The sequence below is a fragment of the Lycium barbarum genome, chromosome 8 (assembly GCF_019175385.1).
Source record: "Lycium barbarum isolate Lr01 chromosome 8, ASM1917538v2, whole genome shotgun sequence".
In the NCBI taxonomy this organism is placed as follows: domain Eukaryota; kingdom Viridiplantae; phylum Streptophyta; class Magnoliopsida; order Solanales; family Solanaceae; genus Lycium; species Lycium barbarum.
In genome coordinates, this window is record NC_083344.1 from 122,683,775 (window position 1) to 122,697,449 (window position 13,675).

Consider the following 13,675-nt stretch of genomic DNA (forward strand, 5'->3'; position numbering starts at 1 on the left):
AAAATGCTTTTCAAAATATTTTGACCAACCAAATGTGAAAAAATTGGAAAACCTCCATACCAAACACACTCTAAAAATGTAGTAGAAAGCCCAACACGAGCAAAGAATCGAATGCTTCGATCTTTGAAAATTGAGGAATTAGTAACTTACTAGATGATGAAAGGGCTGTGCAAGTAGAGGCTGAACATAAAAAATAATTCAGTTTAGTAGTAATAAAGATGATTATAATTCAAATAGCATTTGTAATAGTCTTAAAATTTCAAATATAGAATAATGAATGGAGCGCTAGCTTAATTGGTAAGTTCTTTGCCTTTCGTAGTTGAAATGAAGGATTCAAATTTCATTTATAGCGTTTTCTCTTATTCTCTATCTCTCTCCGGATTTAATAAAAAGAAAACTACGAACTTATAATCATAAATTAATGTCCTAAACTATTTGTAATTGGATCTTTTATAGTTACGAAATTCGTCTACTACAAATTAAATATAGAAGGTTAACTATGACTAATATGGTTAAATCGGATAGGATTTTTTTAATTAATATGCATAATTTTCGAAAAATAGTCAAATAAATTTAAATGTGGTGGTAATTCACTGCTCTCTCCATTTCAAATACTTGTCATGTTTCAGTCTTTTGAGAGTTAATTCTAATTTTAAAATTAAATCAAATTATATTAATTTATTATTTTAAAATTAACATTTAGATATTGAAAACTACACGAAAATTACTAATAAGTTGTAATTTTTTTCATATCATTTTAAGTGAAAGTACATTTTAAAATGTTAGTCAAAACGTCTTTTAAATATTTTGATTGTCAATTATTGTGATTTATAATACTCTTTACATAATTTTTAGATATAAAAATTTTATTTAAAAAACATAAAGATTTCATGTCGAAATTTACAGTCAACAACAACCACGATATTCCTAGTAAAATCCCCACAAAATGGGGTTTGGATATAAAAGTTTACGGTCAAAATATAGAAATTTAACTCGCGAAATTTAGAAGGTGCTATATAACTTTAAAAAGGCTTAATACATATATAGGCACTCAAACTTGTCACTATTTTTTGTTTTGGCACCTCATTTTAGCTTTATTCCATTTTAACACTTGAAGTTGCCTCTGAGGCTCTGCCTGTGTCATTTAAACATAGAATTGCTGACCTACTATAACACGTGAACACGCTCCTACCAAATCGCGTGAAGAAACAAAATGCAGTATGTTTTCTTTCTTCGGAAAAGGGCCAAAATTACCCCTGAACTTTGAAAAATAGTTCATTTATACCCTTCGTTATACTTTAGGGTCAATTATACCCTTACAGTTATACTATGGGGTCAATTATACCCTTATGACTAACGGCTGCCACGTGGCATCATCCCAACCCTTCAAAATTATTTTACCCTCAAATAATTTTTTACCCACTAAAATAACTCAACAATTTTTTTTCCAGCACAAATAATACGAAATTATTTTTATTTTTTTTCCTGGAAAAAATATCCGTATTATTTTTGCTCGAAAAAAAAAATCGGGTCGGGTTGAGTTATTTTAGTGGGTAAAAAATTATTTGAGGGTAAAATAATTTTGAAGGGTTGGGATGATGCTACGTGGCAGCCGTTAGTCATAAGGGTATAATTGACCCCATAGTATAACTGTAAGGGTATAATTAGCCCTAAAATATAACGAAGGGTATAAATGAACTATTTTTCAAAGTTCAGGGGTAATTTTGACCCTTTTCCGTTCTTTCTTCTTCGACACTCTTCTTTCTTTCTCCTTAGTTCCTCCACTGTTTTTTCTCCATTGCAGTTGGCTTCCCCATCCAAACTCCAGCCATAAAAAAGGTCTCCTTTTTTTCTTCTTCTATAAATTTCCCTTAGATTTCTCGACTAAAAAAGACTGTTACTGCAATGCCAGAAAGAACAACGGGTTCTCAAAATTTTGCTAATATTTATCGATGCGGTAAGAATGTTAAATTGAAAACATCCTGGACAGAAGCAAACCCAGGTCGCAGGTTTATGTCATGAATGTTGAAATTAGTCAGCTCCAAATTTTAACCGATGACAATTGTGGGTTACATTTTCTATAAGAATGTAAAAAGTCAAAAGTGAACGTGTAAAAGTGCACGGGGGAAATGAATTTGTGTAGGAGAATTAAAATTGAACTGCATATATCTATAGATGAGAAGAGAATAATTATTCAGTTAGAACATGAAAAGTCAAAAGTGAACAAGTAAAAGTGCACAACAACAACAACAACAACAACAACCCAGTGAAATTCCATAACGTGGGGTCTGGGGAGGGTTAAGTGTACGCAGACCTTACTCCTACCAAGGTAGGACGGCTGTTTCCGAAAGACCCTCGGCTCAATAAAAAACATAAAAAGAGGTCAGATAAGGCTAAAAAATTCAAAGCGATATGGAAATGCAAATAACAAAAGCGACACAGATAAAATAAAATAATCAAAGTACAGGAAATAACAGGTAATAGTAGAAATCAGAGCACAAGAAATTATACTGCGATAATGTGCCTACTAATAACGAGACTATCTACTAGCCTTCTACCCTAATGTGGGTCCTCCAAACCCTCCTATCTAAGGTCATGTCCTTGATAAGCTGTAACTGCGCCATGTCCTGTCTAATCACCTCTCCCCAATATTTCTTCGGCCTACCCCTACCTCTTCTGAAACCATCCATGGCCAACCTCTCACACCTCCGCACTGGGGCATCTGTGTAAAAGTGCACGAAGAAAGTAAATATGTCGGAGAATTAAATTTAAAGTGCATACGTCTATACATGAGAAGGGAAATAATATTAAGTACTATGACATGTGTCTACATGGGACATAAAAATAGTTGGATAAAGTGTACAAATTATATAGCTCATGGTACAAGAATTTAATGCGGGTACAATTTTTAAAGCCCATGGTTCAACCATGGGCTGCTGTGTTCGACCCCTTACGGGGCTTCTATATAGGGGTGTTCATGGTTCGGTTTGGGTCGGTTATTGGTTAAAACTATAACCAAACCAATTTAGTCGGTTTTTAGATGTCTAAAACCATAACCAAACCAAGTAAAATAATAACCACCGGTTTGGTTATTGTCGGTTTGGTTCGGTTTTTCGGTTTATGACTAGCCGTGACAATTCAAATATTCTCTCTCTACGTTCTTCAAATTTCTTATGAAGCTCTTTTTTCCTCACGGCCCACAAGGGTGAACTTTGCTGCATATTGAGGGAAAGACACGCTGTTGGCAAATCAGGTGGACCAAACTTGCAACGCAGTTTAGATTCAAAAGAACAAGTCAAACAGAGGTTTCAAAATACAAACAACCCTTATGCTTACGACTTATTAGAGTTGGGCTTGGATTGTTGGACATATTCTTTTAAGACATGGGCCTTAAAAATAAGTAGACCAAAATTAAATTAATAATTAAAAGGAATAAAATATCTTTAATTATTTATGAAAAGCTAATATTATACATATAAATAATTATAAATTTTATGTATATAATTATCGGTTTGGTTCGGTTATTTATTCGGTTATTTTTTACTATAACCATAACCAAACCAAATATTATCGGTTTTCCAAATTTAAAACCAAACCAAACCAAACCAAACCAAATGTCGATTATTTTATTCGGTTTGGTTAAATTTTCGATTTGATTTTGATTTTAACCAAAATTGTGAACAGCCCTACTTCTATATAATAGAAATAGAAATATCACCTCTAAGAATTATTACTTACACACATTTTGAAAAATGTTTTGTCAAGTGGTGTCATGAAATGAATCAGTCCTCGTGAACATGCATGCCTAGGCAGGACTCTAGAGTGAAAAATTGAGGAAAAAATAATCATGCTCACGACTGCGATTAAGAGATCGTTATACATATAAAAAAATATCTGAAAATAACACACACAAAATTATTGTAGAATCATTTTCTTTTATTCAAATCATAAAGTGTTATATTCACCTATTTTCTGCCTAATTTTAGTCGTACTTGAGGAGCATGACTCAGTTCATGTTGCTTCTTAGCGAAATTGAGTTGAGCCAGATTTTAGTGGAAGTCTTCTATACTTCCTCATTCTTCGGTGTGTTGTTATCTACTTTTCCTAAATTTTTTCTTTCACCTGATGTTTGGTATTTGTATCGAAGTCCAACTAAATTCAAATTACGCACTGAAGGCCCCATTTATGGAGACGACGCTCCCAATAGAATCTTTTTCATTTCAGGTGGAGGTGCCTTTTCTTGATCACTAAGAGGAGCGGTGATTTGTTTTTTTTATATATAGAGTATATATTTTTTTGGTGCAGGGGGAGGGGGGGGGGGGGGGGGGGGGGCGGTGTTTGGAAGTGGTGAAATGGTCCACTGCTACCGCTAGTGCTAGATGCGCAATATGTGCAAGAAAAACATTTTTTTGCACGCATTGCCCTTTTTTTGGGTTGGTCTTTAAATTTTGCCCCTCATATTTGTGGTCTTTAAATTTTGCCCTTCGCTTGGATACCTGAGGTTCTGGGTTCGAACCCCCGCTCAGGCATAAAATAAAAAAATAATTTCGCAAGGCAGGGCTGGGGGAAGTGTATGCCGGATCCGGCATAAAGTCCTTAAGGAAAAACTAAAGTTATGCCGGAGGGGGCATAACTTTTCCTCAAGGCATAGTTTAGTTATGCCTTATGGGGCAAAGTTTTTCCTTAAGGAACTATGCCTTATGGGGCAGACTTTTAATTAAGGCATAACCAAAAGTATGCCGGATCCGGCATAACTTTGGTAATTCCTTCACAAGTGTATGCCGATGGGGGCATAGCGAAATTTAAACTCTGTCTTGCGATTTTTTTTTTAAATTTTGACTGTGTGGGGGTTTGAACCTGGAACCCATGAAATTTAGCCGAAGGACAAAATTTAAAGATTTCAAATATGAGGGGCAAAATTTAAAGACCACCCCAAAAGAAGGACAATTCTGCGAATTGCCCGATGGGCCAATAATGCAGTTAAATATTATGTGGACTGTGGACTTGTGAAGTGAAAGTCAAAAGCGTAACAAATGGTGCGATTTTACTTTTTGAGTTGTATAGAACTAATTTTTTGCGCGGATTGTCCTTCAAAGGCACTGGTCTTTAATTTTTGTCCCTCAAATTACTCGTCTTTAATTTTTGTCATTCGCTTAAAAAGATGGAAGAAAATACAAGAGGTTCTGGGTTCGAATGCCCGCTCCGTAAAAGAAAAAAAATAAAAATCGCAAGGCAAGACTTTGCAAAAAGTCTGTCTTATGCGACAGAGTTTGTTTTAAGGCATAACTAAAGTCTGTTTTATGCGGCAGACTTTGCCTTAAGGTATAACTAAAAGTCTGCCTTATTTGAGGAACAAAAATTAAGGACCACCCTCAAAGAAGGGCAATCGTGCAAATTGCCCGTATAGAACTTCATAAGAAATGCATCAACATTTGCTTCGAGGCCTAAGTGGATATAAAGGGGAAATTACAGTATTGCACAATCCAGCATACAAAATTACATTTGAATAACCATATTTTTTAATTACATTGGCATAGCCACTTTTTGACGGTATACAACAATATACAACTTTCTACAACTACTGTAGACAATGTATAAACCTTATATAAAAGTGTATAATAAGTATAAGACTAGTATACAATATTATACAAACTTATACAAGAGGTGTTTATACATGATCTATAAGGGGTATTTATATGTTGTACAGTGGTGGAGGAGCTGGTCGGGCTCAATGGAGCTCGCCGGAGATGGCGGAGGAACGAAAAAAGAAAGAAGTGAAAAAGTGACTATAGGGTGTAATCAAATAAAGATGAACTAAACCGGGTAAATATTTTGCCATAATTGGCATACAATTTTATTTTCCCTATTACGTTTCTAATAGCTTGAAATGAGGTGCACATAATTGAAATTAAAGTTACTTCATTAATACCATTTTATGTGATCTTATTTGAATGAGTATAAAATTTCAGATTTTTTTTTTAAATCTTAAATTATAAAATAAGTCATCGACATTTTATATGACTATAAATTATTTTACTAAAGATACAATGAAACTTTTAGAATTAAATTAATTTTATATATATAATTCTTTTTTTATCTTTCAGTTCTTGCTAGTGGAATAATTTCCAATAGATAAAGTTTGTGGGGAAAAAAAAAAAGTCTATCCACTCTCCTATTTTTTTCCCTATGGCTTGTAGTTGTAGAAAAGATAGCAAGTTTTTTTTTTTTTTTTTTTTTTTAATTTAAAATTACTTCTTTTGGTTGTTGGGGGAGAGGGTTCTTGGTCAAAGCAGAAATTAATCATCAAGGGGTGATAATCTCTACATTGATTGAGCAGTTGATTGGAGCTGTAATCGCACTCATAAAATAATTTATGTACTGCTATAGCAAAAATTAATATTATAATCTGCCTATGCCCTGTGGATTCTAGGTGATCATAATGTCATTTTGTCAATGCCAGCAAAAACGATTTCACGGGTGGGGGATCTTATAAAGATTTTGATATCTACGTTTTTCCTTTGACGTCGTGACTTTTTGTGTTATTTAACCTGAGCGGTTATTATCTGTCCCGTCGTCATGAGGATGATATACTGATTTCATTTTATTGCTCTCACGAAGTTTTGAAACTATACGTATAATGAAAATTGATCAGAATAGAATGTATTTTATGTATGAATGAAAGTTGGGAGTAATAATTTTTGGAAATGCGGATACATAATTTTAATGTTATGAGTGTAGCATATATATATATATATATTGATCAGAATAGAATGTATTTTATGTATGAATGGAAGTTGGGAGTAATAATTTTGGAATAGATTGATCTAAGCAAAGGCGGATACATAATTTTAATGTTATGAGTGTAGCATATATATATATTTGCTTGTTGGGACGGGAATACATAATTAATGACACATATTAAGTGAAATTTACTAACATTAATATAGAATTTGTGCCAAAAATAGTGAATTCTATCGAACAGACCATGGATCTAAGGCTTTGATATGCCACACTAGATATATTCGGGTAGAAGTAACAAGCTTGAAAAAAGATTAAATAATTGTTACAACAAAACAATGACTCCTCATCGAAGTAGGTTTAGGTCGGTTGCATACCTTCTCACTGTCCACCTTACTCTATGTAAGCTCATGAAGAAATAAATAGTTACTTAATAAGTACAGTTTTCATTATTATCCATTAATTTCTATCTCCCTCATTAGTATGTTCACTTACCAATTTTGCATATACTTGTAAGTAATCTAGGGACATGATATTGTTTACCCCGAATTCGGATAATCAATTGAATTTGTAAGTAGGTATAGGATATGCGCTTTGGGTCTTGATGTATGGTAGATAGAGAAAATGTGTATATGAAAGCTCTTTAATGAAACGGCTACTGATGACAATTTGTTATGATAGCAATGGGAAACACTTGATATAAGAAACACAATAATAATGGAAACAAACGACCTTGGCCGAATCAAATATTGAGAGAGAGATTGGATATGTGAATTCTTCTATTATAAGTGTTCTTGGAAAGTAAAAGGAACCAACCCTTACAAAGGAAGGGGAGGTGCCCTATTTATAGTGTAACCTCTGTGGTTTCATACAATATGAACTAATAAAATAATAACAATAAGGACAGCTCTGCACGGATTTGGTGGGATTAGACTGACGACGCCGTCTGACACACGCATGGTGGGCAGTTGACCATGACAGGAAGCTACTGACGCGGGGCCTGCGTGCAACGGCCATACGGACCAACGGCTACCCGAATCGATAGCTACACGGACCAACGGCCGTGAATTCTCGGGTGACCGGTCTTGGTCGTTCCAACGACGTCGAAGGCAGATCGGTCGGTGCCCTCGCATAGCCCCGACCTAAGCATTACCCCGGTCAAGGGCGAACAGTATCCGACACAGTCTCCTTCCTTCCTTCCTCCAGTTCCTCATTCCACCGATTTACCTCATATCCGGTTTTTACCGTATACAGATAGCCCCCACACTTCCTGAGTCTCCGATCTATCGGAGTAACGGGGAGTGGATACCTTTCTGAAACCGGTGGTTCTGTCAGCCCGTCGTTATCTTCGCATTTTGGCAGGAACGGTTGCGCAATACCTCCCTTTTTATCGGCCACGTGTCTCGCCCCTGGTGGTCCACTCCTGACAACCGCCTTTTGCACGTCGTTTCGAGTCGCTTCATATTAATGACGGGGGCACGTGGCGCCGTCTGGTTGGTCGTCCTTGTCACACCCCATTTTAACCGGGTTGATTTAGGGGTACAACATATTGGTGATTCCTATTTATTTTGTTTTAAGGAGTCGCCACCTAATTAATTTAACGGTGAATTAGGACACCTAGAGGTTAACTAAGACAGAGTTAAAAAAAACTAAACCTCAATTAATAGTCTGCTTAACCAGTATGATTCTAGGTAAGGGCTCTATATTATCCTAAAGGGAAGGGGTTAGGCATCCTTTAGAATCCGTTAACTTACGGTTATCCGACCAAACTTAGGTTAATTAATTAGATTGAATAAGATGCTTGAAATTTTAAGAAAAAGGCTAAAAAAATGTCGCTAAGGTTTATAAAAATATAAGAATGTTGCTTAAGATAAGATTTAAGTAAAATATAATAATTTACATGAAAGAGGATTTTAAATGCTATTTAAAACTTATAAAAGTTGATATGACTTTAAATAAAAATGCTATTTAGAATGAGATTTGTAGAAAATATAATAATTTACATAAAAAGGAAACTTCAAATGCCATTTAAGATAAACTTATAAACGTTGTTAAGGCCTTAAATGATAATGCTCTTTGAAATAGGATTTACACATAATATATGAATAGAAGAAAAATGCGAATTTGTAACATGTTTTGATAACTATTTGAAACAACTTTAACGATTATGTATTAATTGGCTTTGCGCTTTAGAAGTACACGAGATTATGCTTCGTTAACTACATTTGACTAAAGTATGCATAATTTGGATGAAACCTTAAGATGTCTACAAAATATTCTTTAGTTCTATTTGTGTGTTAGCGACGTTTTGAAAATCCTAAGATAATAAAACATGATTCCTTTGACTCAAAAAATATGAATTTCATGCTATTGAAAATTAATCATCCTAAATATTATAAATACTTCAAATAACTTCAATATAAAAGAAGAAAATGAAACTTACGGAACTAATTATTAGTTTTCCTTAAGTTAACTACCCCTTCACTAAAACTGAATTCTATACTAATCTACTAAGGTTCATTTAGCTAGGGAAACAAACAAGTAAAATGTTAGTTGCACAAATACAAATCAAATGCATAGAAAAATGAAATGAGGGAGCAAATGATATCGGAATGGGCTCAGCCCACTTTCCTAAAGGACTGCTGCGGATATGATGACTATTGGGCTTTGACCCGAAATTTCGTTTTCTATTTTTTCTGGCTGCGGATAGAACCGGGTACGGAGGAGACGTCGTTGGGCTTTTAGCCCAACACAGAATGCAGGAGAAGAACGAATCCCTCGGACTCGTATGCGATGGTCATGCATAAAACAAAAGGAAAAGGATTAGTATATAATCGATGAATAAGATCAAACATATAGAATACAAATTCAAACAAATCAGCAGATCATGTATATTCCATATTTATTTGAAGTATACTTCATGTATACATAGGTATACAATCTCACTGCTTTAACAACATTACAGCATTTTATAATGTACTGAGGCACATAATCTGCCCAACAATGGCGATGGGTATTATTTAAAAAATATACTCAATATTCTAAAGCAAACAATCTTTTATATGGCAGTGGTCATATACTTCACAAACAAAATTATCTGACTACAAAATACACCAAAACACAAAAATCTCCATAGCAATGGCAGCAACAAGAGCCTGCTGATTACGAATGATTCCCCAATTTATACGATACCATACATGAGTACACAACAACAGAAGCACAAGGCAGGATTCTAAATCCCTTTGACAGCCAGCCACACAAAGTTAAGCAAAGATGAAGCTAAAGTTTGTTCACATATGCCAGAACCAGCAAGCTTGGCATTTCGAGCAACCTTAATCGATACAAACAGCTTCAATGGATCTAAATAACTGCTAGTTTTATAGTCTATGATAACATCTAAATCAATATCGCAGTTCATTGTTTAACAGAGGCAAACAAAAGGACCACAAAGCATTTGATGTCATAAATATGGAGACAGCAGTTACAGACAGACTAGTTCCCTAATTCAAATCAGATTTAGTTAATTTGTACCTGGTGGAGAATACACAACACTAGGAAATAATCATGCTACCTGATAGATCTAAATTAAAGCAAGGGGGAGAAGTGAATCCAAATATTATCATGCAAAGTGAAGTCTAATGAAATCAGATAAGAAAAAAGGAATCCAAAGAGCATGAGGATGATCTAACCTACATCTGACAGCCATGAAACTAGCGATTAAACAAACTACATCAAAATGACAATGAGTAAAAGAAGAAAATCTCTGGGGACTTTTGAAGATGTTTCCACAAAGAGAAAGAAACAATGAATCTTTAAGGTTCGTGCCCATAGTCCCAATATCTGCTCCAAGAGGTTGAACAAACCAAGCCAAATTTAACCTTCTTCGAGATAACAACAAACAAGATTCAATCATCTTAGCCACGAACTATCGTTCTTATCACAATACAAAAACTGGCTATGCTTTTCTGTGTCACAGCTTCGACCCTCCCTATCACTATACCATTATTAAACCATGTCAAACAAACTTATAGAGGTGTTCTTTGTTAACACAATCAGGAGCAAAATAGAAATCAGTCACGAATTCGACTATTAATCATGCCTCGCCTAACAACGACATTTAAACAGGTTCTAATATCCTAATAACTAATCACCCTGATTTATACAGCAATACGTAACTTAAAACAACTAGCATGATTAACTCACACATTTGAATTAGACTAAAACCAAGCTATCACACCTAATACATGTAATTACCTAAATAAGGCTGAACCCGATAATTAGACTATCATATAAAACTGATTAGGTCCGAATTGGTATCAACATACAAACAGAATATCCACCAAAACCTAACTAATCCAAACTAATCACTATATTGTAAACCTACATAGTGATTAACAGAACACAGATAAAACAGAAAATAAAAGGGAAAAAGGGGAAATTACCTCCTTCGGGTGCAGCGAAGTGAGGCGAAGGTCTCGATATCTACTTTGAACACTTTGAAATTCGAGCTTGTGTATGCTTGGAATCAAACGAACACTCGGAGAAAGAACAGAACAAGATTTAATATTTTCGTGACGATATCGAGAAAATTGCAAACCAGTGTTTTAAAGAAGAACTGGAACAATCAAAGACTCGTATTCTCAAGGGAAATTTGGCGGTTCAATAACTTCGATTCTTGGGGAATTTCCGCGATTTAAAAAAAAAACCCCCCTTCTAAACGAAACCAGCAACGATATTTATAGGGGAAAGTCTAAGGTTTCCTCTTCAGCCCAGGAAAGAAGCGAGGGGCAGGGGAAGGTGAAGGTGGCAGTGGAGCGTGGGTGACAGAAGCGTGGGGGGACAAGACACGGTAGAGTGGAGACGACAAAGGGGAGTGGGGGTGTCAGAGGCGTGGGGGGGGGACAGGGTGAAGTGGCGAGGACAGCGGCGTGGGGTGGCAGGAAGGGATGGGGGGTAGCAGTGGAGAAAAGAGGAAAGGGGAAGGCGGCGGGTGGAAAAAGGGGTAAAATGAAGGGGAAACCCTTAAGGTTTCCCTTATCATGAAAACGAAAATGGGCTGGACCCGGTCCATTTGTGGATTGGGTCAATTTTTGGATCGGGTATTAAAAGAATGGCTAGTGAATTAGAGCACGGACTGGTCTAAAAAATTGGGATCGAAATATGGGCTAGTCCAAAAATATTTATGAGTTGATTGGACTTTGATTTGGGATCCGATAAATCAAAAATACGAACTGAGTGCAAGAAATAGTTTGGATTCTAAATTTGAATAGAAGACCCATTTTAATTAACGATATACTGAGTGTGACAGAATATTACCTAATACAAAAATGCGTAATTATTAGGACTCGGGTAATAAAATTATATGACGCTATACTTGCCGTGCAATAATATTTTGACAAGAAATAAACGTTGTCATTTAAATGTGCGAAATAAATGCGATGTGTATGCAGAAGTTGGTAAAAATGCCAAAATGGTGAAAATTGGGAATAATAATAATAATAATAATAATAATAATAATAATAATAATAATAATAATAGTAATGATGGCTAGTAACTGCAATAGAATAATGAAACGCCGGTATTGATAAGAGGCTAATAATTATAGTAAAAAATACAAATATATATTTTCTAGTTTTCCAAAAATGTTAGAAGCATAACTAGGTATTTCGGGGGAGAGGCGGGACAAAATTGGGTGTCAACAACTTGTCCCTCTTTACCCGGTAATGATGAAAAGAGTTGTCGGGCAAAGACGTTGACTCAGTAGCCTATTTTGTCCCGGCTAAAGGAAACTTGAGAGGATTATGACCGAACTCCGGCCTCTGAGTTGCCTACATATCTCGGGCTGTACGAGAATCAGGTCGAGTGTAGTTCTGGGACAACTACGACACCTTATGATTAACGATTGGCGCGAATCTTTGCAAAATATTGTCCCAGTGTCGAATTAGGACGACACTGGGTATGATAACAGAACTTGAGAATTTTGAAAAATTGAATTGCTGGAATGCAAAAGAATATTTGTGATTAGAGACGAGTGTTCGAGGTAGATCTTTGACCCGTGTCGGGAAGTCTGATTATCCTTCCCGACAAATTGCCCCAGTTCGCTGCCGAAGAAATAGTTCCACGAGTTGATGTGTGATGCCAACTTCGATATTGTCAAAATCCACCAACTAAAAACAATTATTAGCAATAAGGAAATATATGCATAAATAAGACAGGGTTGGAGAAGTTTAACTTGTAACCCCAGTTTCGAAAGTTGAATCCACAACATACTTTGCAGATGAATTAAATTTATGGCTTCCAATTGAGTTGACATTGAGATCCACTTTTACGAGAGCTAAATCCACATCCACGTTTATTTTAAGAAAAAATATAAATCTACACCCACTTCCACTGTACAAGAAATATAAATCCACATCCACTTCTGAGTTGAAAATTTGAAATACCCGCATCATAGGGTGGGCGCCTGAATTGGAAATTTGAAATACCCGCATCATAGGGTGGGCGCCTGAATTGAAATTTGAAATACCCGCATTATAAGGTAGGTGCCTGAATCGAAATTTGAAATACCCGCATTATAAGGTGGGTGCCTGAATTGAAATTTGAAATACCCGCATTATAAGGTGGGTGCCTGAATTGAAATTTGAAATACCCGCATTATAAGGTGGGTGCCTGAATCGAAATTTGAAATACCCGCATTATAAGGTGGGTGCCTGGATTGAAATTTAAAATACCCGCATTATGAGGTGGGTGCCCGAATTGAAATATAAAATACCCGCATTAAAAGGTGGGCGCCTGAACTGAAATTAAAATACCCGCATTATAAGGTGGGTGCCTGGATTGAAATATAAAATACCCGCATTCTGAGGTGGGTGCCTGAATTGAAATTTGAAATACCCGCATTATAAGGTGGGTGCCTGGATTGAAATTTGAAATACCC